We start from the raw sequence: 23,502 nt of genomic DNA, 5'->3' as shown, positions 1-23,502 counted from the left end.
ACACTTTATATTTTCTTGTGATAATAAAGGCTTGTGATTTTTCAAATGAGACAACATGAGTTAGATACATGGAGTCCATTAATATACAATGGAAGCCAAATTCACAACTCCCTCAGGTTCATTTTAGAAACCTACCTGAACTGGCTATTGCTGGAGATAGGCATATGGATTTTCCAGTTCATTGGCAAATTCCAGAAAAAAACTAGGATCAAACCAATTTTTGTCATAATTTTGTCAAATTGAAAAAATTCTTTTGGGCAGAACAAAATGTTGCTTTGATTTTCCGCACTGATTTTTTTTAAAATAAAGGAAATTTCTAAATGCTGCCATTTCCATAAGAAAAAAATAAACATTTCATTCAAAAAATGTCAAAATTAAACATCTTATACAATCTTGTTGTAGCTGTGTCCATCCCAAGATTCCAGAGAGACTAGGTAACATCTTTTATTGGATCAATTTTTGTCCTTGAGATAGACCAGCCTTTTAGCTACATAGAGCTCTTGTTCTGGCACGAATAAGTACTAAAAATGCCACAACTAAATTACAAGCTCAAACAGCATATTCTAAATGAACTATGTATGCTAAGAGATCATTCAAGGTGAAGTGGCCCGCTAACATCCTTGTAGCCATAGGATTACATGCTAAACTATCTGTTCAATTTTTGTATTTAGCTATGATATTTAATACTTCTCAGACCTGAAGAAGAGCTTACTGTAGTGCAAAACACTCTCTCTCATCAACAGAAGTTGGTCCAATAAAATATTAGCTCACACACCTCTTATCTCGAAACTCAGATATTGGAATTTTGAGGTTTAGGGTTTAACCTAAAAAATTGGATGAAATTGACACTTTTAAACCCAAAAAAGGTGTTCTCAAATTTTGCCCAGCTGTTTCAAGCACTGTAATATTTTTCTTGGTCTCTAAGGCTACATCTACACTGTGGAGCTACTTCAGGATACTGGAAGTATCCCAAAAATAGCTATTCCGCATCTTTTGAGCAAGCCTGTTATTTCGAAATATAATGGGTTTATTATTCCAACATCCCTGTAAACCTCGTTCCATGAGGAATACAGGACATTTTGGAATAGCACTCTATTTTGAAATTAACTCAAAAAAAGCTATGTAATTTGTGTACCTCAAATTGTGTAGCTTATTTCGACCTACAGGTGCAGTGTAGACACACCCTAACTCTGTCCCATGCATGCCCACCACTGCAACAACTCCTACTCTAACTTCTTCACTATTTTCTTGTGTTCTGCACCATGTCTGTTCTTGTCTTTACCATCAAGACTCCTCTTTCAACCTCCCTTCATCCTATACTACAGCACAACTCACAGGCCAATTTCTCCATAAAATGCTTTTACTTTTTCCTACACTACTTTGCACCTTCTTTCATTTTAGAAACAGCAAAATTGCTAACCATCCTGTCTGCCCTCTATAAAACCCTTACCTTTGTCTGGATTCAGAAAAGCATTTAAGTATGTTGCCACAGTTTGGGAAATTTGACTATATAAACTGACATGTTTCAGAAGTAGCAGTATTACTCTGTTTCAGAAAAAACAACAAGGCGTCTGGTGACACCTTAACGACTAAAATTTTATTTTGGCATAAGCTTTCATAAGTTGCAACTCACTACATCAGATGCATGAAGTGAAAGAAAAAGAAAGAGATAATAGGGATACAGAGATGGGAGTGTTACATCAGAGCTTATTCAATCTGGGTGGATGTAGATAAGAAGATGAAAATTCCTAAAGTGGTAAATTTCTTATTGTGATAGAGAGCCATTCCCAGTTCCTATTCAGACCCATCTGATGGTGTCAAATTTGCATATGAATTCCAGCTAAAATTTCACAGTTGCAGCCTGGTTTTGAAGTGTTTTTATTTATTTATTTGTTTGTTTTGCTTGAGGGTGGCTACTTTCAAGTCTGTAACTGTGTGCAGGGGAGGTTAAAATGTTCTCCCACTGTTTTTTTCCTCCACCCAAGGAAACCAAATTCCATATCACCTCCTACCTTAGACTGTCAAAACAAATGTTGAATAGGTTTAACTTGAACCAATCCCATGAAGTAGGTATACAGCAAAAGCAACATATTTACAAGTATCGTGAGGCTGACTATGAGCAAAGATAGGTTTTAATGGTGAAGGGAAAGGAGGTGTGTATTTTTACGGGCATACTTGTTACAATCTTCTCATTTGAGGACTTGGCCATAGAAAATATGAAACAAAAACTAGAAGCTGCACTTTGCCCCAAAAACCTGATGTTCCTAGCTTTATTTGATTGTTTTTTACGAATCCATTCTTATGATTCACTTGTCTGACTGCCTGTAGATATATTTTAGAAGTGTTTGGCACCATACCTTGCATTTCACATAGTTAGCACATCTAAATGCTAGCTACCAACTTGTTTTCTTTTTATTTGACTCAGGCTTACACAACAATAGACAGGATCAAAACTTTTTATTGCTGTATTATTAGTTTTGCTTTTCTAGGCTTGTTTTTTATTTAAACAACCTGTTCACAATAGCTGAAGCTAAAATCCATACTCCAGTGGGAGTGACATGTATATGTGAACTTTCAGGTCTGCCTCATGGGAGTTAACTCAATTTTAAATCACTGCAGGAGGCTCTCAGCCTCTGTTTTCATTTGTAAGCATTGTGTGATCAGATTTGATCAGGAAGGGAGGGCACTCTGGGAGTGTTCATTGGGTATGTTCAAGCTATTTAGCATCACTCTCACATTGCATAGCAGCTAAACTGACACTCTCAGGGTTCCTCTTGTGGCAGAGAATCCCCAGCTGGCATAGAGCAAATGTAGTGGATTTAAGCAATTCCAACCTAGCTCCTTGTGTAAAGGATCACAGACAGCCACAAATAACTGAAAGCAGACGTGAAGCTGCTGGAAGCAATGTCAGGGCCCAGACACAAATCCAGGGTTGGGGGAATTCAAAATGGCTTAGAGTAACCTTTGCCCCACACACTATTTCAAATGTATCTCAACCACAGGGGAGGTTCTAACCCTCACTTTACTTTCCAATGCCTTTCCATGCATTCCTAAGCAGTTCACATCCTCATAGCTTCATCTGCTAGAAATGGTACTAAACCATCCCATCAAGTTTTGAAGGGCTGGAGTGAGGGGAATGAGGAAAGAAGCCAGCCCTCAGCATTCCCCAGAGTGCAAAGTGCCTCCACACTGCAGCCCTTAGCACTAGCCAGAGCATATAGCCCTGCACGCCAGAGGCAATTTAAAGGGCCCAGTGCTCCAGCCACCACCATTGCTATTTCCAAGCCCCCAGGGCAACTACCCTTTTTGTCCCCCTCCCATCAGCAGGCCTGCCCCCCACTAAGTCTGACAGTATATTGATAACCTGTACTCATCCCTACCCCAAAGGCTGGCATCAGGAAGTAGCCAGATTATATACACGTACAACACTCTTTCCACTTTAATAATACTTAAAGAGGATGTTTTTAAAAAGCTACAAAAATTAGGAATTTTTAAATTAGCTGATCCAGACAACTTGCATCCAAGAGGTTTAAAAGAGCAGACTAAGGAGCTTGCTGGACTGCTAATAAAGTGCCAGAAGACTGGAAGAAAGCTAATGTTGTACCAATATTTAAAAAGGGGTAAACAGAATAACCCAGGTAATTACAGGCTGTCAGTCAGACATCAGATAAAGTGATATGGAACTTAATGAATAAAGGATTTAACGAGAGTAACATAATTAATGCCAATCAACATGAGTTTATGGAAAATTAATCCTGACAAGACATTCAATGAATCTGTTGTGAAATTACAAGTTTGGTTGATATAAGGTAATACTGTTGATGTAATAGATTTCTACAAGGCATTTGACTTGATACCACATGATATTTTGATTAAAATGCTAGAAAGATAAAATTAACATGGGACACATTAAAAACTGACTTGTTGATGAATCTCAAAATGTAAACTGTAACCAGAGATTCTTTATTGAGCAAGTATGTTTCTAACAGAGTTCCATAGGAATCTCTTCTTGGCTCAATGCTATTGAATATTTTTTTAATCAAATACCTAGAGGAATCATAAGATCACATAATAGAGTTTGCAGATGACACTACATTTGGGGGAGTAATTAATAATGAACACAGACCCTGGATGTATAAATGGGAATATCAACTAGGAGTAGAGAGGTTAATTTACCTCTGTGTCTGGCACTGATGCAATTGCTGCTGGAATACTGTGCCCAGTTCTTGTGTCTACAATTCAAAAAGGATTTTGATTGATGTAAAGGAAGAGTTACAAGTGCAATTAAAGGACTAGAAAGTATGCTTATAAGGTTAGATTCAAGGAGCTCAATCCATTTTAATAAAGAGAAGAGATGACTTCATATCAGTCCATAACTACCCACATGGGGACAATATATTTTTGACAATGGATAAACATATTTTTAAAAAAAGGTATAACAATATTCACTGGCTACAGCAAGACAAATTCTAGCTGGAAATAAGGCGTACATTTTTTAACAAAGGTCATAGAAGATTCTTCCTCGCTGGAAATTTTAAAAATCAGAATTTTTTCCAAAATGTACGTTACAATTAAAATAGATTAATCCCAGGGATGTCCTGTCATCTGCGTGTAACCCTTCTGGCAGCAACTAGGGCTGGGTTCAAGATCTAGGGGTCCATCTCACACAGAACCGGCTTGAGCCCCCACCCAGTAGCCTGGGAAATTCACACACCCATGGGCGCTTCTGAGAAGCAACGCTTCCCCACTCACAAGCACAGAGTCTGAGTGTAGAAAAGAAACATTTAATGAAACAGAGAGAGAAGTCACATGGCATTAACTTGGGAATATACCACAAACAGAGTTCATAGCCCAAACCATGAGCAAAGTCCAACACCGCAAGAGTCTCGGGAGTCCAGCAGCCCAAAATCTCCCAGAGTCCAACACCCCAAAAGTGTCTGTCCCTGGTCAGTGCCGCCCAGAGTTCAAAAGTTCACCTGCAGGGTTCTACCTCCCAACCTGGGTGGAAAGGGGGACAGGAGGATTGATCGGGGCACCTTACGTGGTCCACGGCTGATGGCGCCACCTCTCCATATGATTCTGATGCAGCCTTTACCATGAGCCACTCTGCCACACTCCAACAGCTGTCTTGTCACACTCCACCAGTCACTCCGCCGGCCATTCCCACCGGCTGCTCCGCTGGTCGCCTGCCGCCACTCCTACCGGCCACCCGCCGGTCATTCCCACCAGCCGCTCCGCTGGCTGCAATGGGTCTGGCTCCTGGCCAAACCAGTGATTTCAGTTCTTAGGATACGTCTACATTGGCATGATCTTACACAAATACTCTTTAATGCAAGAGTTCTTGCGTTAAAGTATTTGCGCAAGAGAGCGTCTACACTGGCATGTGCCTTTGTGCAAGAGATGTGCTTTTGCGCAAGAGCATCCGTGCCAGTGTAGGCACTCTCTTGTGCAAGAAAGCTCCGATGGCCATTTTAACCATTGGGCTTTCTTGCGCAAGAAATTCATGTTGCCTGTCTACACTGGTCTCTTGCACAAGATCAGTTGTGCAAGAGGGCTTATTCCTGAGAGGGAGCATCATAGTTCTTGCACAAGAAGCACTGATTTCACACATTAGAATGTCAGTGTTCTTGTGCAAGAACTCCCTACCTATGTAGACAGGCAGCATGTTTTTGTGCAAAATCGTCCGCTTTGGCGCAAGATTGTGCCAATGTAGACACAGCCTTAGCCATCACCTAGACTGGCAAAAGATTCCAGATTCCACTGGACTAGCAAAAAGATTCCTCATAGAGTCTACTTCAGGTCTGTCCTTAAAACAAAAGGGGGAAAGAGGCAGGTTGGGCCAGTCTTACAACTCACACCTGGCAGGCATGAAGCAGGCTGACCCAAGCCCTTTTGCCCTTCCTCCCAACTCTGTTCACTCAACTCTGGAAGGGGGGAGGCTTGTTCCTCGGAGACCTCTTACAGTGATGGTGTCTCTCCTGCAAGCACTGGTGTCATGTTTTACAGTTCCCATATTTAGAAGTAGCATGATTTGTGAATCCTACAACAGCCCCAAATTATTTACAATACACCACATTCCACTCCAACACTGATCCTCCATCAGCTCTGGCTGAGTTGGATTTACATAACCACACCTCGGATTCCTTCCCCCTCCTGGCATGTGCTCTATTTTGGGGTTTTGGGGGAATGCCCTCAATGTCCATGCTCTCCGCACTAGACAGAGGAACGTGGCCATCTATGGCAAGATATCTGCCAGCCTGGCCACCAAAGGCCATATGTGAACCCAGGAGCAGGTTTGCATGACAGTCAAGTTGGTCCGGCAAGACCCCCAACCCTGAGCTTCCCCTCCCCCTTCTTTCCCTTGCTTCCCCCTTCCAGCTCCTTCCTCCCAGGTTTTGCCCTCCCCTCTCCCACCCTATCTTCTCCCCTCTCCCACCTCCTTTCTCCAGTCTCACCACAGTTTCATTCCTCCCCCCGCACCCAGTTTTGTTAAAGAGATTTTGTGTTCATGAAAATACGCGTCTTTTATTTGACATCAGGGAGGGAGGTTAGGGAGGTGTAAGTGGAAGGATGTGAGGGAGGAATGGGGCACAAGCCCCCAGTGGGGCAGACCAGAGAGGCTTTTAGTGCTCCTCAGGGCCTCCTGGATACTGACAGCCCCCCGATGGACCTCCTGGATGGCAGCCTGCAGAAAGTGCAGCCAGGCTCACAGCAACGCGTCCAAGAGAAGCACTAGAGTGCCCAGGGGCAGCTCTGGCTCCATGTTGCCGAGTGCTGTGGTGTTCCGAGTGAGGGCAACCAGAGCACGCACAGACAAAATGTTTTGCTGTCCCTCATCAAGGTAGACAAGCAAGCAGGGAAACCTGAGAATTGGCTGTCTCGGGGGGGTCCCTTTAAGCACAGACCTCAGATAGCCTCAAGCAGCAGCCCCACACAGTAAATGTGATTTACAGCCTTAAATGCGATTCAGAGTCCACTCCATGTGGACACGCTATTTCGAAATAGCAAAATGCTATTTTGAAATGCATTTTGTATGTAGACGCGTTATTTTGAAATAAGCTATTTTGAAATAACACTGTAGTGTAGACATAACCTTATTCACTCGTAAGTGCTTTCCCCCCCCCCAAAAAAAGGGCTACCATAACCTTTCTTGCCTTTGAAATGTCCTAATTTTTTTTCTAACTACTAAATAGATGCTAAGCACTATAAATCCATCTTCAGTAATATTTTGGTACATAAGACTTATATATCAATCATTTCATTTTTCTTCTTATACAATATTTATTTAAATGGGAAATGTAGGAATTTGGAGTTGGGATGAAATAGCTAAAACTTTTTGGAAATTAAAATGCAATGAACTATAAGTTTTGAAGCCAGGACACATGAATCTGGGATTACAATAAGCAAAGTGAGCCCATTCAAAGCATCATTTTATTTCTCCCTCACAAATCCAATATAGCTATCATTTAGAGATGCATGTAAGGACTTGCCTGTGGGTTCAAGTGGAAGGTACACATTTCTTAACGTTAAAGCAAAACCTGAGGGGAAAATACTTATGTCAGATCCAAACAAAACAAGAAATCAAAGCCAGGGATTCATTCAGACCACCAAGAACTGCAAAAGCTGATTAAGTAGCAGAATGCACTTATATAAGGGTCTGATCCATCTCCCAATTGAAATCAACGTAAAGGCTTATATTAGCTTAAATGGGGTTTGGATCAGGCCTTACCTGAGGGTAGGCTACAACCCAAGAGGATAAAGCCAAAGTTATTGTCAAAATGAGTGAGAAATGACTCTTACAAGATCTAATTTGACTGGGCATTTTAAGTTTCAGATTCAGCAACATGCTAAACTCCATCCCTGTTCCTCAAAGCATTTAAGCGTGACTTCTGTAGGATTTAAGTGATTAAGACCCTAATTCAACAAAGCATCTAAACAAAAGCTTTGACTATCATCACTAATCCTACATTTATTTGAGCCACTTTGATATTTAACCAAGGCTGAACATTTTTAAAAGACTTTCTTCCAGTCTTTGGCTTTAGTTAGATCAGATGTACTGGAAGAGAAACCTCTCTTGTTGACCAATTATGGAAATCAGGATTACACCAGGAACTGCAGATATGTTTTTTTTTTTTAATTAGTAATGAAAAAAATAACTGATACAAGGAGAAAGACTTTCTGTTCATTATAATAAAGGAGATGCTTCAGGTAAGTTGTTTTAACTCTACCCTGATTTGTATTTATAGCATCACAGTATATTAATGCAAACAAAGTTAATGAAACAGTCATGACACACAGTTAACATTTTTTAAAGTAAGGAAATGAACAAGTGATGGTCTCTTAAGCAAAGTTAACTCATCTATGTTGTCCATATCTAGTACTTGTAGGTTTCCTGATTAACTGCACATTAATGTACATTAATACTTGTGTATGTTATAAAATGTATGCTGCATTACATGTTCCAGAGTTAACACTCGTGTAGAAAGCCTCATTTTTGACATTTCCTCACAGATTTCATTTAAACTGGGCAACCATAAAATTATACTGAGGCTATGTCAGACTTCTGCCAGCACATCAGTATTAGTAAGGGAAATGAAGAGGTGTGACCTGACTGACATTGCTCTGCCAGCAAAAAGCCTCTAATGCAGACTCTGCTATACCAGCCAAACTGCACTTTTGCCAGCAGCGCAGTTTTTATGTGAGAGCATGAGTACATGTAACACCAGCAGGCAGAACACAGGACCTCTGGAGCTTAGTATATGAGTAGTTTTTCCTTTCCAGAAATATCACATGCATCAAAGTCTCTTGAGACCTGCTGTCCCAGGCAGTCTTCTCTTTTACCATCCCCTAATTGTGCCATTTCCTTAGTGACTGATTGCAGCCTCTCTGTCTCTCTGCAGCCTTCTTCTGCTCTTGATTACTGGACTTTATATGGGGCCCTCCTGTTCCTACCTGAATGAACTTCCTCTTTAAATTAGTTCTCATTGTTCTCTGGCTCCTCCTTCAGGTGCAGCTTTGAGTATCATTGGCCCTCTTTACCTCCTTAATTCCTGGCCCCTACTGGCATGGACACCCTATCACAGGGTCTAGTTCTGCTGAGTCAAGTATTTGGGGCTATTTACTACAGCTTATAAAATCAGCGCCTGTGAAGGTAGGCTTTCCCTGTTTTAACTCTGTTTTCAACAAATGTCTGGATAAACTCAAAAGCATTGTTGGAGCTTTTCAGCTTGCTCCTCTCAGTCACCTAGCTTAGCAGTTTCTATGGTTTCTGTTTCTATGATCCTGTGAAGCAGCATGTACAATATAATCAATCTTGAAACTTTGATTCTAACCATCACAAGTCGTAACAATCCAATTGACCTGTAGATCCCACAGGTTTCTTTGATCATTGAACCTAAACTACATATGCCTCCTTCATTATTTAAAATTTGATTAATATTTTATTGCTGTTTGAAATGTATCTATCCTGTCTCTGCAAATGAAAACAAAATGAATTGCTCATCCGTATAAAAATATAAAGAACTTAAAAATATTCATTTCATGGCCTGTGATAAGGTGGAAAGGGTTGTTGCTGAAAGAATAGCTATGTAATTACATTAATACAGAAGAGGAACACGCAGTGCTGTGCTGTGCTGTAGCTGGTACATTAGCAGTCCTTATCACATTTAATGCAAACTAGAATTCATTAACCATTTACTGTACAACCCTCATTTACAACTCCTATTCACTAAAATGTGTTTTTATCTGAAAGATGGTTATTTTTCCCATAGTGAGAAACTAGCCTTGTCATTACTGTAATTTGCCAAAACCCTGTGTAAGAAAAAGAGACTTGTTCTGTTTTCTTTCCAGCAGTTCCAGCACTGCTAAAACAGGATACGGCCAAACCCTCACCTTCCCATAACAAGACAGTTACAACCTTTACAGAGAAGCTTAGAATTTCTGTAATGGACCTTATTCACAGGCAGAAGGGGCCTGACTCCTTTGAACAAGGAATGAAAAACCATGGAAGTAAGAAACACAGAAAATCAGCCAGATGTTCTGACCCAGATGAGCTCAATACAATCAGACACAAAAATAAATACTAATCTTCATCAGCCTGGACCTTCCTCCACGCTGCTCTAATTTACACTGACTGCCCACAGCCCTAAGAGGGCATTCTGGTAGTGGCAAATCACCAAAGCATAGGGACACTTTGGACATCCCTTCTGCACCCAATTGAAGTGGAGATGATATAGGATGCCATACAGTTGTTCCATGTTACCCAAGTATTCTCAATTGTAAGGAGAATTCTCAATAGATCAGCTGAAACTGCTTTAGACTTGTTGCACTAAAGGTGAAAAACATGAGTGGAAAGATGGCCCAATGGTTAAGGTGCTAGCCCAGGACTTGAAAGACCTGGCCTCAATTCATAGCTCCATCACAGACTTCCTGCATGACCTTAGCAGATCACTTAGGACCACGTTTTTAGAGGTATTGAGGCATCACAGATGCAGAATGAAAATACCTTGGCACATACCTGCATCTTTAGGTACCTAAATAACTTTACAATTAAAGTCTCTGTGTTTCAATTCCTGGCTGTAAAATAACAATAGTAAGGACTTACCTCAGAAGGCTGCGGAAGATAAGTAGACGAGCTACAGTAGTATCTGAGCATCTCGCAGTAATAGATTATATATAACTATCTAAGTAAGAGATAGATAGCAAAACAGGCAAGTGCAACCCTAAGATACCATCCAAATGCCTCTGCAAAGTTTTATCAGCAAGTGCATATTTTCTTTTAGTTATGGGGGAAACAAAAAGTTCTTCCTTCGTGTCTCTTTCCTATAAGTTGTGAGGGCATAAGGATTAATCCTGGAAAATGTTTCTGAGCTTTAAATGTCCCCCTAAATGCCATGAGCTAGATTCTCCCTCTTGCTTTGCACTTTGTGTAATCATTTAGCTGTGTGCAGAATGCAAGTGTCAACTTTGGAAGCATTTTTTACTCACTTTGCACACAGATGAAAGTAACTGCACAGATGGAAAGCCATGGAGCATCAGACCACATATACTCGAAAATACCCACATTAAAGAACAAAGTGGCTGTGGCTGGTTGTGCCTTGCCAGTTTGATGTTTTAATTCAAGTTGGAAATTGAATAATCTCTGGCCCTAGTAAGGTACTGGAAATTTAAAAACCATACACACTTATGAAAAGCTATTAGTCTTTCAAGCATTGAAATTCAAATAATAATGATTGGTATAGTTATCTTTTATAACTCAGAAAAGCATTGTCTAGTAAACACTTTAAATTTCACCTTTGGCCTTTAAATCATTCCAGATAGTGCTTATCTGACAGTCAGAAGCTGTCCTACACTGAAACAACATAGTACATACTCAGACCACATAAATGGATACAAACACTTTGATGAGCTGCATGTATGTTTGCATAATACCACTCACTTCAGTAGCAGGATCAGAGCTGAGCCATTTTATTTACAGATGAACACTTACTTGATCTTTGAATCTCCTCAACTAGGAATGTGCATTGGTTAAAGGCTTCCTCCGGGATATAGCGAGAGCCACAGGTGTCCAGTGGCTTAGGCAGGGAAAGGCTCTACCTTCCCAAACCACAAGCTTGGCCCCACCCACAGTCCACCCCCAGAACACCTACTATAGAAGACAATGTAAGTTTCCACTAAAGAGCAGCTGTGTGGCCTGTGGGTTCGTATAACCCACCGCTCTTGCATGTGAGCCAGCAGAGTGTACCCAGCATGGCTGATCAGTCCACAGCAGGCAAGGGAGGTGCTGCTTTCCCCAGCACCTACCCTCCCCCATGCTCTTGGCCAGGGAGGCTAGAACGATGAAACCACCTTCCCTCCCCGGTGCTCTGGGAGCTGCACTGCGCACAGGCCCCCAACACCTCTCCACCCTTCCCCATGCTCTGGGGAGGCCAGGGAGTGCTTGGCACTCTGCCCTGCCTCCTCTCCTGGGTGGGGTATGCTCTGCACGTTGCCCCACCTCCTTCCCTCCCCATGGAGTCAGGGCTTCAGAGATGGGAAGGCTGGAGGCCTCCCTCTCCCAACCCCAGCTGCATCAACAGCCCATGGCTAGAGCCAAACCTGGATATTAACTCCAGGGATAGCATACTAGTAAAACTCTTCATGAGAAGCACATTGCAGTATTTCACTCCTCCTCTGTCTCGTCAGCCTCTGTAATACTGTTAGTTTATTTTAATTTAAAGCTGAAGTTCTTACTCCCAGTCTTCCTGTTAAATTTAAAAGTAGTAGCCAGATAGACGAACTCAGAGTGCCACCAAACAGTAGCTCTGCAAACTAATTAGCCATGGATGAGAAGTACCACTCCCCCAAGCACTCACCCCTCAGAATGAAAGTTGCAGCCAGCAGTAAATCCCAGCCTCTTTGGAGCCCTCCCCTGAGCTGTGCTCGCTGTCAGTGACCCCTCCCCTGATTAGCTGTCACTCAACTCAACACTTTTAGCCATCAAGGACTCTAATTAAATGTCACATTTTCCTATTTCCCTGGGGTTAAAGAACATATTTTACTCATGTGTCCTCAATATTTGGGCAACATAGCAGAGACTAAGTATTCCTTAGTATGCCTATCCATCACTATCCTGTGGCATATTAAAGCATTAGTGCTCAGAATTGTCCTGATTCTGCTCTTATTAAAGTAATAGTTTGACCATGGCTCAATAGGATCAGAAATAAGTGAACACTGACCCTTTTTGGAAAATACCATGCTTTATAAATCTTTATAAATCTGTCTTAAGGCAAAAGTTTCCCTGTGTTTTTGCTACTTTTCTTTGTGATTTGACTTGTGTTTCCTACATTCATTCCATTATTCAATCACTTTGGAACACTCCACTTATATGGTAAAAACAATACATTGCTTTTCTAATTAGTTGTGAGAATGTGGGATTTTTCCTGTATTAATTGTAATGAGTATTGTGCATATCTCTCCGTGGACATTGTGGTTATTGTATTGCTAGCTAAGAAGATAAATAGGGTTGAGGCAGATTTAGACTGCATTAACCAAAAGCTCCTGAAGTAGACAGCTATACTCAAATAAATACTGGACGTGGTCATTCTTTCTAAGCTTCTCTTCAAGTGTGGAATGAGGTCAGGCTATCAAGAGAGGGAGGTGGCTTTTAGGTGGGAATTTTCAAACATAGAACCCTGGAGGAAAAGGGAGGCAAGGGTCTACAGAGAAACAATAACAGTCCCTAGATGTTGGGACACCAAGGATAAATGGGGGCATGCCTCATTTTGGCTGTCTCTTGCAAGTTCAGGTAAAAAATATATGTAAAGGCTTCTTAATCCTTCTTTCTCTGCTTGTGATGCTCCTATGAACAAATAAATCAGTCTTTTTTGAGCAAGTTGTTTTCTGGCACTGCATTTCCAAGCTGGTTACAGCCCTCCCAGAAAGGATTCTAGAACAGGGCCACACTCATTTGGACTTAAGAGATAATGCACTTGGTAAATACTTGATAATACACTTGGTGTTGTAAGCTCATGGTACAGTCAAAAATAGAGTGAATCAAATGATTCCACTCAGAAGTGCTGGTATATACCTGTAACTGGTAAGAAATGCCCATGGAGAGAAGGAAAAAGTCCCAGGCACATATAATACATGAACCCTAACACCCACTAATAAAAAGTAAAGGGGAATAATATAATTTATGTGAATCAACATGAGTTTATGTGAAATAGATTCTGCCAAACTAATGTGATCTTTTTTGATGAAGTTACAATCATTGTTTACAAACATAATAGTGTAGATATAATATACTTAGACAACTGTAAGGCATTTGACTTGGTATCACACAACACTGATTAAAAAGCCAGAATACTAAATAAACTCGTCATGCTTTCAATTAATTAAAAACTGACTAACTGATAACTCTCAATGGAACTGCAAACACTGAATCACCATCTAATGACCGGGTTTCTATTGTGGTCCGGTAAGAGTCTGTTCTTGGTCTTGTGTTATTTAACATTATCATTATCATAGAAACCAACAGAACACCACTGGCCATCACCTACAGTCCCCAGCTAAAACCTCTCCAACGCATCATTAGTGATCTACAACCCATCCTGGACAATGATCCCTCGCTTTCACAGGCCTTGGGAGGTAGGCCGGTCCTTGCCCACAGACAACCCGCCAACCTGAAGCATATTCTCACCAGCAACTACACACCGCACCATAATAACTCGAACTCAGGAACCAATCCTTGCAACAAACCTCGGTGCCAACTCTGTCCACATATATACACCAGCAACACCATCACAGGACCTAACCAGATCAGCCATACTGTCACTGGTACATTCTCCTGCACATCTACCAACGTAATATATGCCATCATGTGCCAACAATGCCCCACTGCTATATACATCGGCCAAATTGGACAGTCCTTACGTAAAAGAATCAATGGACACAAATCTGATATTAGGAATGGCAACATACAAAAACCTGTAGGGGAACACTTCAATCTTCCTGGACACACAATTGCAGATCTCAAGGTAGCCATCCTGCAGCAAAACAACTTCAGGACCAGACTTCAAAGAGAAAGTGCTGAGCTACAGTTCATCTTCAAGTCTGACACAATCAACTCTGGATTAAACAAAGACTGTGAATGGCTTGCTAACTACAAAAGCAGCTTCTCCTCTCTTGGAATTCACACCTCCAGATCAGCTACTAGAAGTGGGCCTCACCCTCCTTGATTGGATCCAGTCATCTCCAGCCTGATCCTGGCCTGCATATTTATACCTGCCTATGGAAATTTCCACTACATGCATCTGACGAAGTGGGTCTTTGCCCACGAAAGCTTATGCTCCTACACTTCAGAAAGGGTATGTCTACACTACAAAGTTAGTTCGAACTAACGGACGTTAGTTCGAACTAACTTTAATAGGTGCTACACTAGCGCTCCGCTAGTTCGAATTTGAATCGAACTAGCGGAGCGCTTAGTTCGAACTAGGTAAACCTCATTTTACGAGGACTAAGCCTAGTTCGAACTAGCTAGTTCGAACTAAGGGCTGTGTAGCCCTTTAGTTCGAACTAGTGGGAGGCTAGCCCTCCCCAGGTTTCCCTGGTGGCCACTCTGGCCAACACCAGGGAAACTCTATGCCCCCCTCCCGGCCCCGGACCCCTTAAAGGGGCACGGGCTGGCTACGGTGCCCGTGCCAGGTGCAAGCCTGCCAGCACCCAGCTAGCAGACCCTGCACCTGGCACGGCACAGAGCCACCCACCCGATGCCCCCCAGCCCACCCCCTCTTCCCGGGACCAGGCTGGCGGCTCCCGGGAGTTTGCCCTGGACCGCAAGAGGCGGGCACCTTCCTGGGCTAGTGCGGACATCGTGGACCTCGTCCACGATCTCCGCACTAGGCACAGGAAAGTGGCCGTCTAGGGCAGGAGAGCTGCCAGCCTGGCCACCCAGGACCAGGTGTGCATGAAAATCAAGGGGGTCCACTGAGACCCCCGACACTGAGCCCTGAGCTTACAATGGCCGTCCTGGGTCAGACCAAAGGTCCATCTAGCCCAGTAGCCTGTCTGCCAACAGCGGCCAACCCTAGGGACCCTGGAGGGGATGGACCGAAGACAATGACCAAGCCATTTGTCTCGTGCCATCCCTCTCCAGCCTTCCACAAACTTTGGGCAGGGACACCACTCCTACCCTCTGGCTAATAGGACTCCATGGACCCAACCTCCATCACTTTATCTCACTTCCCTTTAAACTCTGTTCTAGTTCTAGCCTTCACAGCCTCCTGCAGCAAGGAGTTCCACAGGTTGACTCTTTGCTTTGTCAAGAAGAACAACTTTCTCTTACTAGTTTGAAGCCTGCTACCCATTCCTTTCCTTTGGTGTCCTCTAGTCCTTCTTTATGGGAACTCAGGAAGAACTTTTCTGAATGCACCCTCTCCACCCAACCCCTGCTTTTAGAGACCTCTATCCTGTCCCCCTCCGTCTCCTCTTTTCTAAGTTGAACAGTCCCAGTCTCTGTAGCCTCTCTTCATCTGGGACCTGTTCCCAACCCCTGATCATGTTAGTTGCCCTCCCCTCTCCCAGCCTTTCTCTTCCCCTCTCCCACCTCCTTTTCCCAGTCTCCCCCAGTTTTTTTTCAATAAAGACAGAGTCAATGTTGGAAGAAACGTTATCTTTATTTTGTACATCAATAAGAAGGGGGGCTAGGGAAGGGTAAGTGGAAGGAGGTGAGGGAGGAATGGGGTACGAGCCCCCGATGGGGAGGACTGGGCTGGCTCTGCGGGCTTCTGGGGGTGGAAGCTCTCCTGCAGCCCCCCAATTACTCCCTCTCCCCAGATGGCAGCCTGCGGCAAGTGCAGCCGGGCTGATGGCCGAGTGGTGTGATGTGCCCAGTGTGGGCACTCAGGGCACTCCAAGCCAGAACTTCTTTGCAAGCGGGGCACCCCTTAGAACTGTGTGTCCGGGGTGGGGGTCGGGACCCTTTAAGCGCAGCCCTCGGCTAGCCTGAGACAGTATCTCCATGCTCTAAGTCCTCCTTTTATGCCCTGCCGGCACTGCTTCCGGCCATCCTTAAGCCCTGTTCAGAGTCCACTCAATGTGGACTTACTAGTTCGAACTAGCAAAACGCTAGTTCGAACTAGTTTTTAGTTCTAGATGCGTTAGTTCGAACTAGCTTAGTTCGAATTAACTAATTCGAACTAAGTTAGTTCGAACTAGCGCTGTAGTGTAGACGTACCCCCTGTCTATAAGGTGCCACAGGACTCCTCGCTGCTTTTGCAGATTCAGACTAACACGGCTACCCCTCTGATACTTGACATCATTATCATTGGAATTCTGGAGAAAAACATAATATACCATTGACAAAGAGTAGAGATGACACAAAAATTGGGGGAGTAATACATTATGAAGAGAACAGGTCACTAATCTAGAGTGATCTGGATCATTTGGTAAACTGGGCACAAGCAAACAATGTGGCTAACTGTAAATGTATAAGAACAAAGAATGTGGGCCATACTTACACAATGGTGGACTCTACCCAGGGAAGTAGTGACTGAAAAAAAAATGAGGATTATGTTGGATAACCTGCTAAACAGGAGCTCCCATTTGCCACAGTGATGCCCAAAAACCTAAAGCAATTCTTGAATACATAACAGAAGACTCTTAAGTAACATCAGGGAGGTCATTTACTGCTGTAGTTAGCATTGATATGACTGCTGTGTTGAAATATGGCATCCAGTTCTAGCATCTGCAATTCAAGGAGGAAATTGGAAAATTGGAGAGGATTTAAAGAAGAGTCACAAGGACAATTAAAAGATTGGAAAACATGCTTTAAAGTGATAGATTGAGCTCCTTGAGTCTATTAAGATTAACAAAGAGATGGTTAAGGGATAACTTGATTACAGTCCTTTAGTACCTTCTTAGTGAATAAATATTTAATAATGGACTCTTCAGTCTAGCAGAGAAAGGTATAACATGATCCAGTGGCTAGAAGCTGAAGCTTGATAAATTCAGACTAAAAATAAGGTGTGAAATTTTAAGTGTGAATAATTAACCATTGGAACACTTTACCATGTGTCAGAGTGGATTCTTCATCACTGACATTTTTTAAATCAAGATCAGATGCTTTTCTAGGCAATATGCTCTTGGAATTGTTCTGGGGAAGTTTTATAGCCTGTGTTACAGAAGAGGGCAGATGAGATGATTCACAAGGGTTCTTCCATGCTTGGAATCTAAGAATTAAGCCTTAATATTTAGGCTTTAATAAATTACCTTTTTATAAACTATTGTCTTCAGCGTGGCTGCCCTCAGAATCTTCACTCAAATGATGCATAAGGGCTCTTCTCTCCCTCCTTTCACCTTTGAAACTGAGGACCTACCTCCAGTCAATCAATCTGATAAACACATATTCATGCTATCCATCCTCTTTATCCAATGTCCAGCCATTCCAAGGAACAAAGATGCATCTTGTTTTCTCACTAGAAATGACTGAATTAGGGTAAATTCAGCTGGACTGAATTCCAGACCTGAGGCTCTGTCACTGAGAACCATGGATCCTATGAGTTTCGTCTGTGGTACACATTACAAAGTAAACTTACTGAAAATGGGTATGAGGTATTAAGGGATACAAGAGAAAAGAAAATCTTTGTGATACCTGAGGTTTCAACCACATACTGGGTTTTACTTTTCATTAAGTCCCTTGAATTTTATGTGGCAATAAAATGGCACTCTATGTAAATTGCAATGCCATATTTTTCCAGTGTGAAGCCCCTGAATAGACCTCCAGGTTAGTTTGAAGTCAGTGGGAGCTGAAGGTGCTCAGCTCCTTTGACAGGCAACAAATTACTTAGTAGCCCAGTTTTAGACATCCGAATCTGAATATTTTGGCCTTCTTAAGAGGAGTACTGATTTCACCTCAGAGTCTTGCTCCAGGAGAACTGTGGTCAGAAATGGCCTGTAGAAAGAACACAGTTTTGCAAATTAGCAAACTTTTGTTGCATCACAGTTGTTAAATCATTTAGTTTGTTGCCCATTCCTGAAACATTGGTTGATGGAAGAAATAGGAAGAGCTTACATTATGTACCCATAGAAAACTAAGAAAAATCACTGGGGTAATGGGAAGGCAAGATCCAACAAGGCCTAGAACCAGACTCAGTTTCAACACTGGCAGCTGAACTAAAAGAGACTACAACAGTGTTTGCTTGTTCTGTTTAATACATTGTCATTTTCACTACCCAGATTGGCTCAGTGTTTCTAAAAATGCAACCCAGGCACATCATAATGGATACTTGTCTAATTTTAATTTATGGAAAGGAAAAGATGAAGGTATTTCAGGGAATTAGCTTCAAAATCGTACTAGAAAGATAATTTTTGAAATCTTTTGTTTAAACAATGTCAAGATATATATCAGTTCATATACAACAGTTGCTGTCCTAAACTGGTAGGATAGTGCCCTCTGGTGATAGTCTCTCAATTAACTTAAATTTCTAGCTTATTAACAAGTCTTTACTTGGTTATCCTAATGGCAGCTTTAGGCTCTCTATACAGAATTCTTGGATATCCACATCTTTAAGTTTTAAAAAATACATTTGATTCATCCTGATAGATTTTTGTAGTCACTTGTGATCAGATATGTTTGGTATAAGTAAAGGCCTCATTAACATCTTACCCATGGAAAGAACAGTATTAATAAGGAATTTGATCCTGCAGTCCCTTACAGACTCAACGTTCACCATAGTTCATGGAAGTTCTAAATATGCAAAAAACTGTAGAATTGGGCTGGTTTTGATCATGCCATTTGAGAATGATTTGGGGTTGATTTTCAAAGGGGCTGCACTTCTACAGTTCCCACCAAAATGTCATTAAATGTATATGGATAGTTTTGGGGAAGCAGAATAAGACCAATATTAAGCTGGTTAATATTCATTCGTATTAAAAATAACTTTTCACTTATATATCACCTTCAATTTATAAGCACTGACTTTTGTTTTTGCAGGTGGGTGCTCCTCTCCACCCCCTTCCCCTGTCACCATGCAGGAAGAGGGTGGGGCCTGGGACAGTGTGGGGATAAAGCAAGGGTCATGGCCTTGGTCAGGGCACTGAAGCCTACAAAAGATAATCTGGCCTTGTGGGTGCTAACTGCCTCCTGTCTTTTTTTCCCCCCATTAGGTGCTTGAGCACCTGAGCTCCCATGGAATAGGTACCTACGCTTCCATTGAAGGATTTAAGACAGCTCCATGAATTATGTCAAGGAGAAACGTCAATACTTTTCCAAATCATGGTATCAGATACAAAGAATACTGTAGGGAAATATACAAAAAAATCAAAAGGCGAATGGAAATTAATAAACTTGTTAAAAGATAAATATATTTAGATGCCGTCATCAAATTTACCTTTGTGCAGTATATGTCAGTACTTAATTATAAACCTCATCCCACCTCACCTCTACTTTATTGTTCTCTAAAGCTTTTAGCCAGCTTTGGGTGTCATGGAAATTATAGTGAAAAATGCCTAGCCTTGCATGACTTTGCCCCACACTTTGCAGACAAATCCAGAAGTGCAATTTGAACACACTAGTTGTGCCATGTAACCACTGTGAGCGTGCATTGCTCAGAAAGTGTTTTCCTAGCAATGGCAGAAGTTAAATGAGGCTGACATTATCAGTGTGCTATTATAGTGGATTCCACAAAAATATATAGGGAGGAACAATAAAAGAAATCTATGGCTTGCCTAGAGTGTCCATAAAAGGGACACATCTAAGGTCTGAAACACTTTAAAAAAGTCCTATAATTCAGGTTGCACCCATTCTCGGCGATAAAGGAGCAGAGCACATTTTCTTTTAATTAGCAAAATAAGGTGTTTGGTTTTATTTATCTTTTCAAAGACAAATCTATTCAAATATTTAAACAGAAAAATCTCCTCTGATATGTCTTTGTGCCCTTGTGCAGCAGTCAAAGCCTTTTCCTTGTTATACATGTTACAGCAGATTTCATTCAGAAAGTTTAAATTCGCTCTTCAAGGACAGAAAAAGCATGGAAATCAGTTCTACCATAGTGCAATGTATATGCTAAAAGTATGTTTATAGCAACCCAGGCATTCTGGTTCCAAAGTTTATACAAAATGCATCTCTTATTATTGAATTACGTGGTTTATTCCACAATTGTTTCCCAACTTTCAGCCTCAGTTTCAGTTGTTTGGGGCCTCACTATGGAAATACTTTGCAAAATGAAAAATATACAACAGTCTATGCATCTCAAATTAGTGAAATGTTTCTCTTTTTAACCCACATAGTATGATTAAATATAATCTAATTCCATTTAGCCACTTGTTCTTAAATTTTGCAGCAAGACCAGTTCCATAAACAGTAAATTTACGTAAGTGCTTTGTATTTTTTGCTGTTAGCTATTTTTCCAGCTTATAAACTGATCAGAATTTTCTATAACAGAGCGATCAGGAGCATAATGTTTAGAGCTCCTCCTATACCCTTAAAATGGATGGCATCATCAAATCAGTGGGAGTTCAAATGATTGTAAATTACCATCTTTTTCATTTAAGTAGTATCCAGAATAAAGGGTTGGAGAGAATAAAAATAAAATCTACTCATTCTGAACAGATATTATGCTACAGAGCTTCCTGAAAGTGTTTTTACCTGATGCACTAATCATCTGTCTCAGTAGGAGCTGTAGTGAGACCACACATTTATGCGCCTAAGTGTGGCTTTAGGAGCTTAAATGCAGGCTCCTATTATCGAAAATCTTAGCCAGAGCTCTTAAGTCTCCGTCTGATAGGCTAACCATTATCACTTCCTATAAAAGGCAGTCAATTTATACAAAAATGTCAGAAAGAACTTGGATGCCATCTCACATACTATCATCATCATGATTGCTCTCCTACTCTTTGACTATTCAATGGTCTTCTGTGGAATGAAGACCAAAATGAAAGTTGTTGACATTCACAGACATTAAATTATAAAGGAAAAATAGTGGCTCTCCAGAAATGTAAAAGAACTAAAAGTTCAAAGCATTAGCATATACTTCTAAGTCTCATGATATAAAGTCAATAAATATGACACACAGGTATTTTGTATTAATCAATAGTAGACTTATAAGCAATAAAATGTTACAGAAAATGTTATATAGAAATGAAGGGATTCTGGGAAAACAAGGATATTGAGAAACAATGCTCACTCATTAAGTAGCTGAGAGACATCAACTGAAGCCCTAAAACTGCAAACACTCAAATATGTTTACTTTTTCACATGAGAGTAGAGAAGCGAATGGCCCTATAGACTTGATGTATGTGAATGTGTACGTCTTTGCAGAATTAGGAAGTGGTGAAGTATTATGCATTAAATGCAGATGAAGAAATTTGCTTTTTGGAAATATACAAGAGCTGTTCCATTGTTGCCCCTATTGTTGGTTATCTACATAGATACTTAGCCTCATCACTATAATATCTGAACCATCTTCTAAAAAATCCAGAGCCCACTGAAATCACTGGGGTTTCTTGACTTTAATGAAGCCAGAATTTCACCCTATCTTACTTTCAAGCCTATAATAAAAAATAGCTTTATTTTTGTTTGTTTTGGTTTGCTTTGTATCTAATTTTTATTTGTAGCTGCTGATGAGGAACATGGCGAAGATAATACTCCCATAATGGATTATTACTTTCAAAACTTTGGAACATTTTAGAGATTTGAGAGTGGGATGAATAACCTAAAGGAATACTACATGTGACAAGTTTTTAAGCATGTGGTTATCCTTCATTACTTATATTGAAAAGAAAAGGTAGATAAGAACACTATTTTATTCATTTTGCTCCTTACTAAAGTTTTTTATATTGCTCCAGTTCTTCTGTATAGATAAACTTTTTGGGGGTTCTTTATTTGACACATGTAACAATCTATGTCTTGGCATAACATATATTCAAGTAATATTACTTTTTAGTTCACTATTGAACTGTTACCCTAATACAAATATTCTCAGGAAGTACATCTAATTCTGAATGTCAGCTATGATTCAAGACCAAGGATCTTTCAAAACAGCTTCCCTAACAAATGAGATCAGTGACAGTCTTTTCTATTTAAAGAATTTTTGGTGAAAAAATTTTTGCCCCATTACTAACAATTTGTTGCAACCTTAAATATATTCCTTAAGAGAACAGTCAAGAAAAAGAATTCTGAGAGATCAAACAGTACTAAGCTCAACTATTCCCTAGGAGTGTTGAAATATTAATGAGTTCTGCCTTAGAGATTTAACTGATGCCTCAAACTCTAAATAACCCATTTTAGGTCTCCAGCCAACAAGCCTTTTGCAACAGAGGATGACAGTGGATATAAAAGGAGGACATGAAGCCAATGTTGCACCTACTTTCATGAGTAAGGAATACACACATGATAAAGGGAAGCATGTTTGTCTTAGGGTCTGTACCTAAAGAAGAGAACAAAAAGGATATGTCTACACTGCTCGTTTTTGCCAGCAGAGAGTATGCAAATGAAGCACTGATTAGCATTTTGTTGCACTTCATTAGCATAATCTGTTCAAGCCATTTTTGCACAAAAACAAGCAGCATGGACGTTTCCTTTTTGCACAAAAACCCCTTTTTGCGCAAGATGCAGGGAGACATAAGGATCTTGTGCAAAAAAGGGGGTTTTGCACAAAAAGGAAATGTACACACTGCTTGTTTTTGCACAAAAGCCCCTTGTGCAAAAACAGCTCAGATTATGCAAATGAAGTGCAACAAAATCCAGCAGTGTAGACAAAGCCTAAAGTGTCTAAGAGGATGACACGTCAAGGCCACATGTAATATATAGTGTGCACATTTTGTTCATTTCTCTTTTTCTTAATAATTTGGTTTTTAATTGTTTTTACATTAGCACTGGAGAGATTACCAAAAGTGGGTTTTGAAGGCAGGCAGGGTTTATGACAGCGAGTCAACAAAAATCATAAGCAGCATGCGAGTGAGAAAAGATGCTTGTGCCATAAAGATAAATCAGGAATGAAGGCTAGTAGGATTATCTGGGGATAA

This window comes from Pelodiscus sinensis, chromosome 4 (assembly GCF_049634645.1).
Source record: "Pelodiscus sinensis isolate JC-2024 chromosome 4, ASM4963464v1, whole genome shotgun sequence".
Taxonomy (NCBI): domain Eukaryota; kingdom Metazoa; phylum Chordata; order Testudines; family Trionychidae; genus Pelodiscus; species Pelodiscus sinensis.
Note: the sequence above shows the minus strand (reverse complement) of the source record.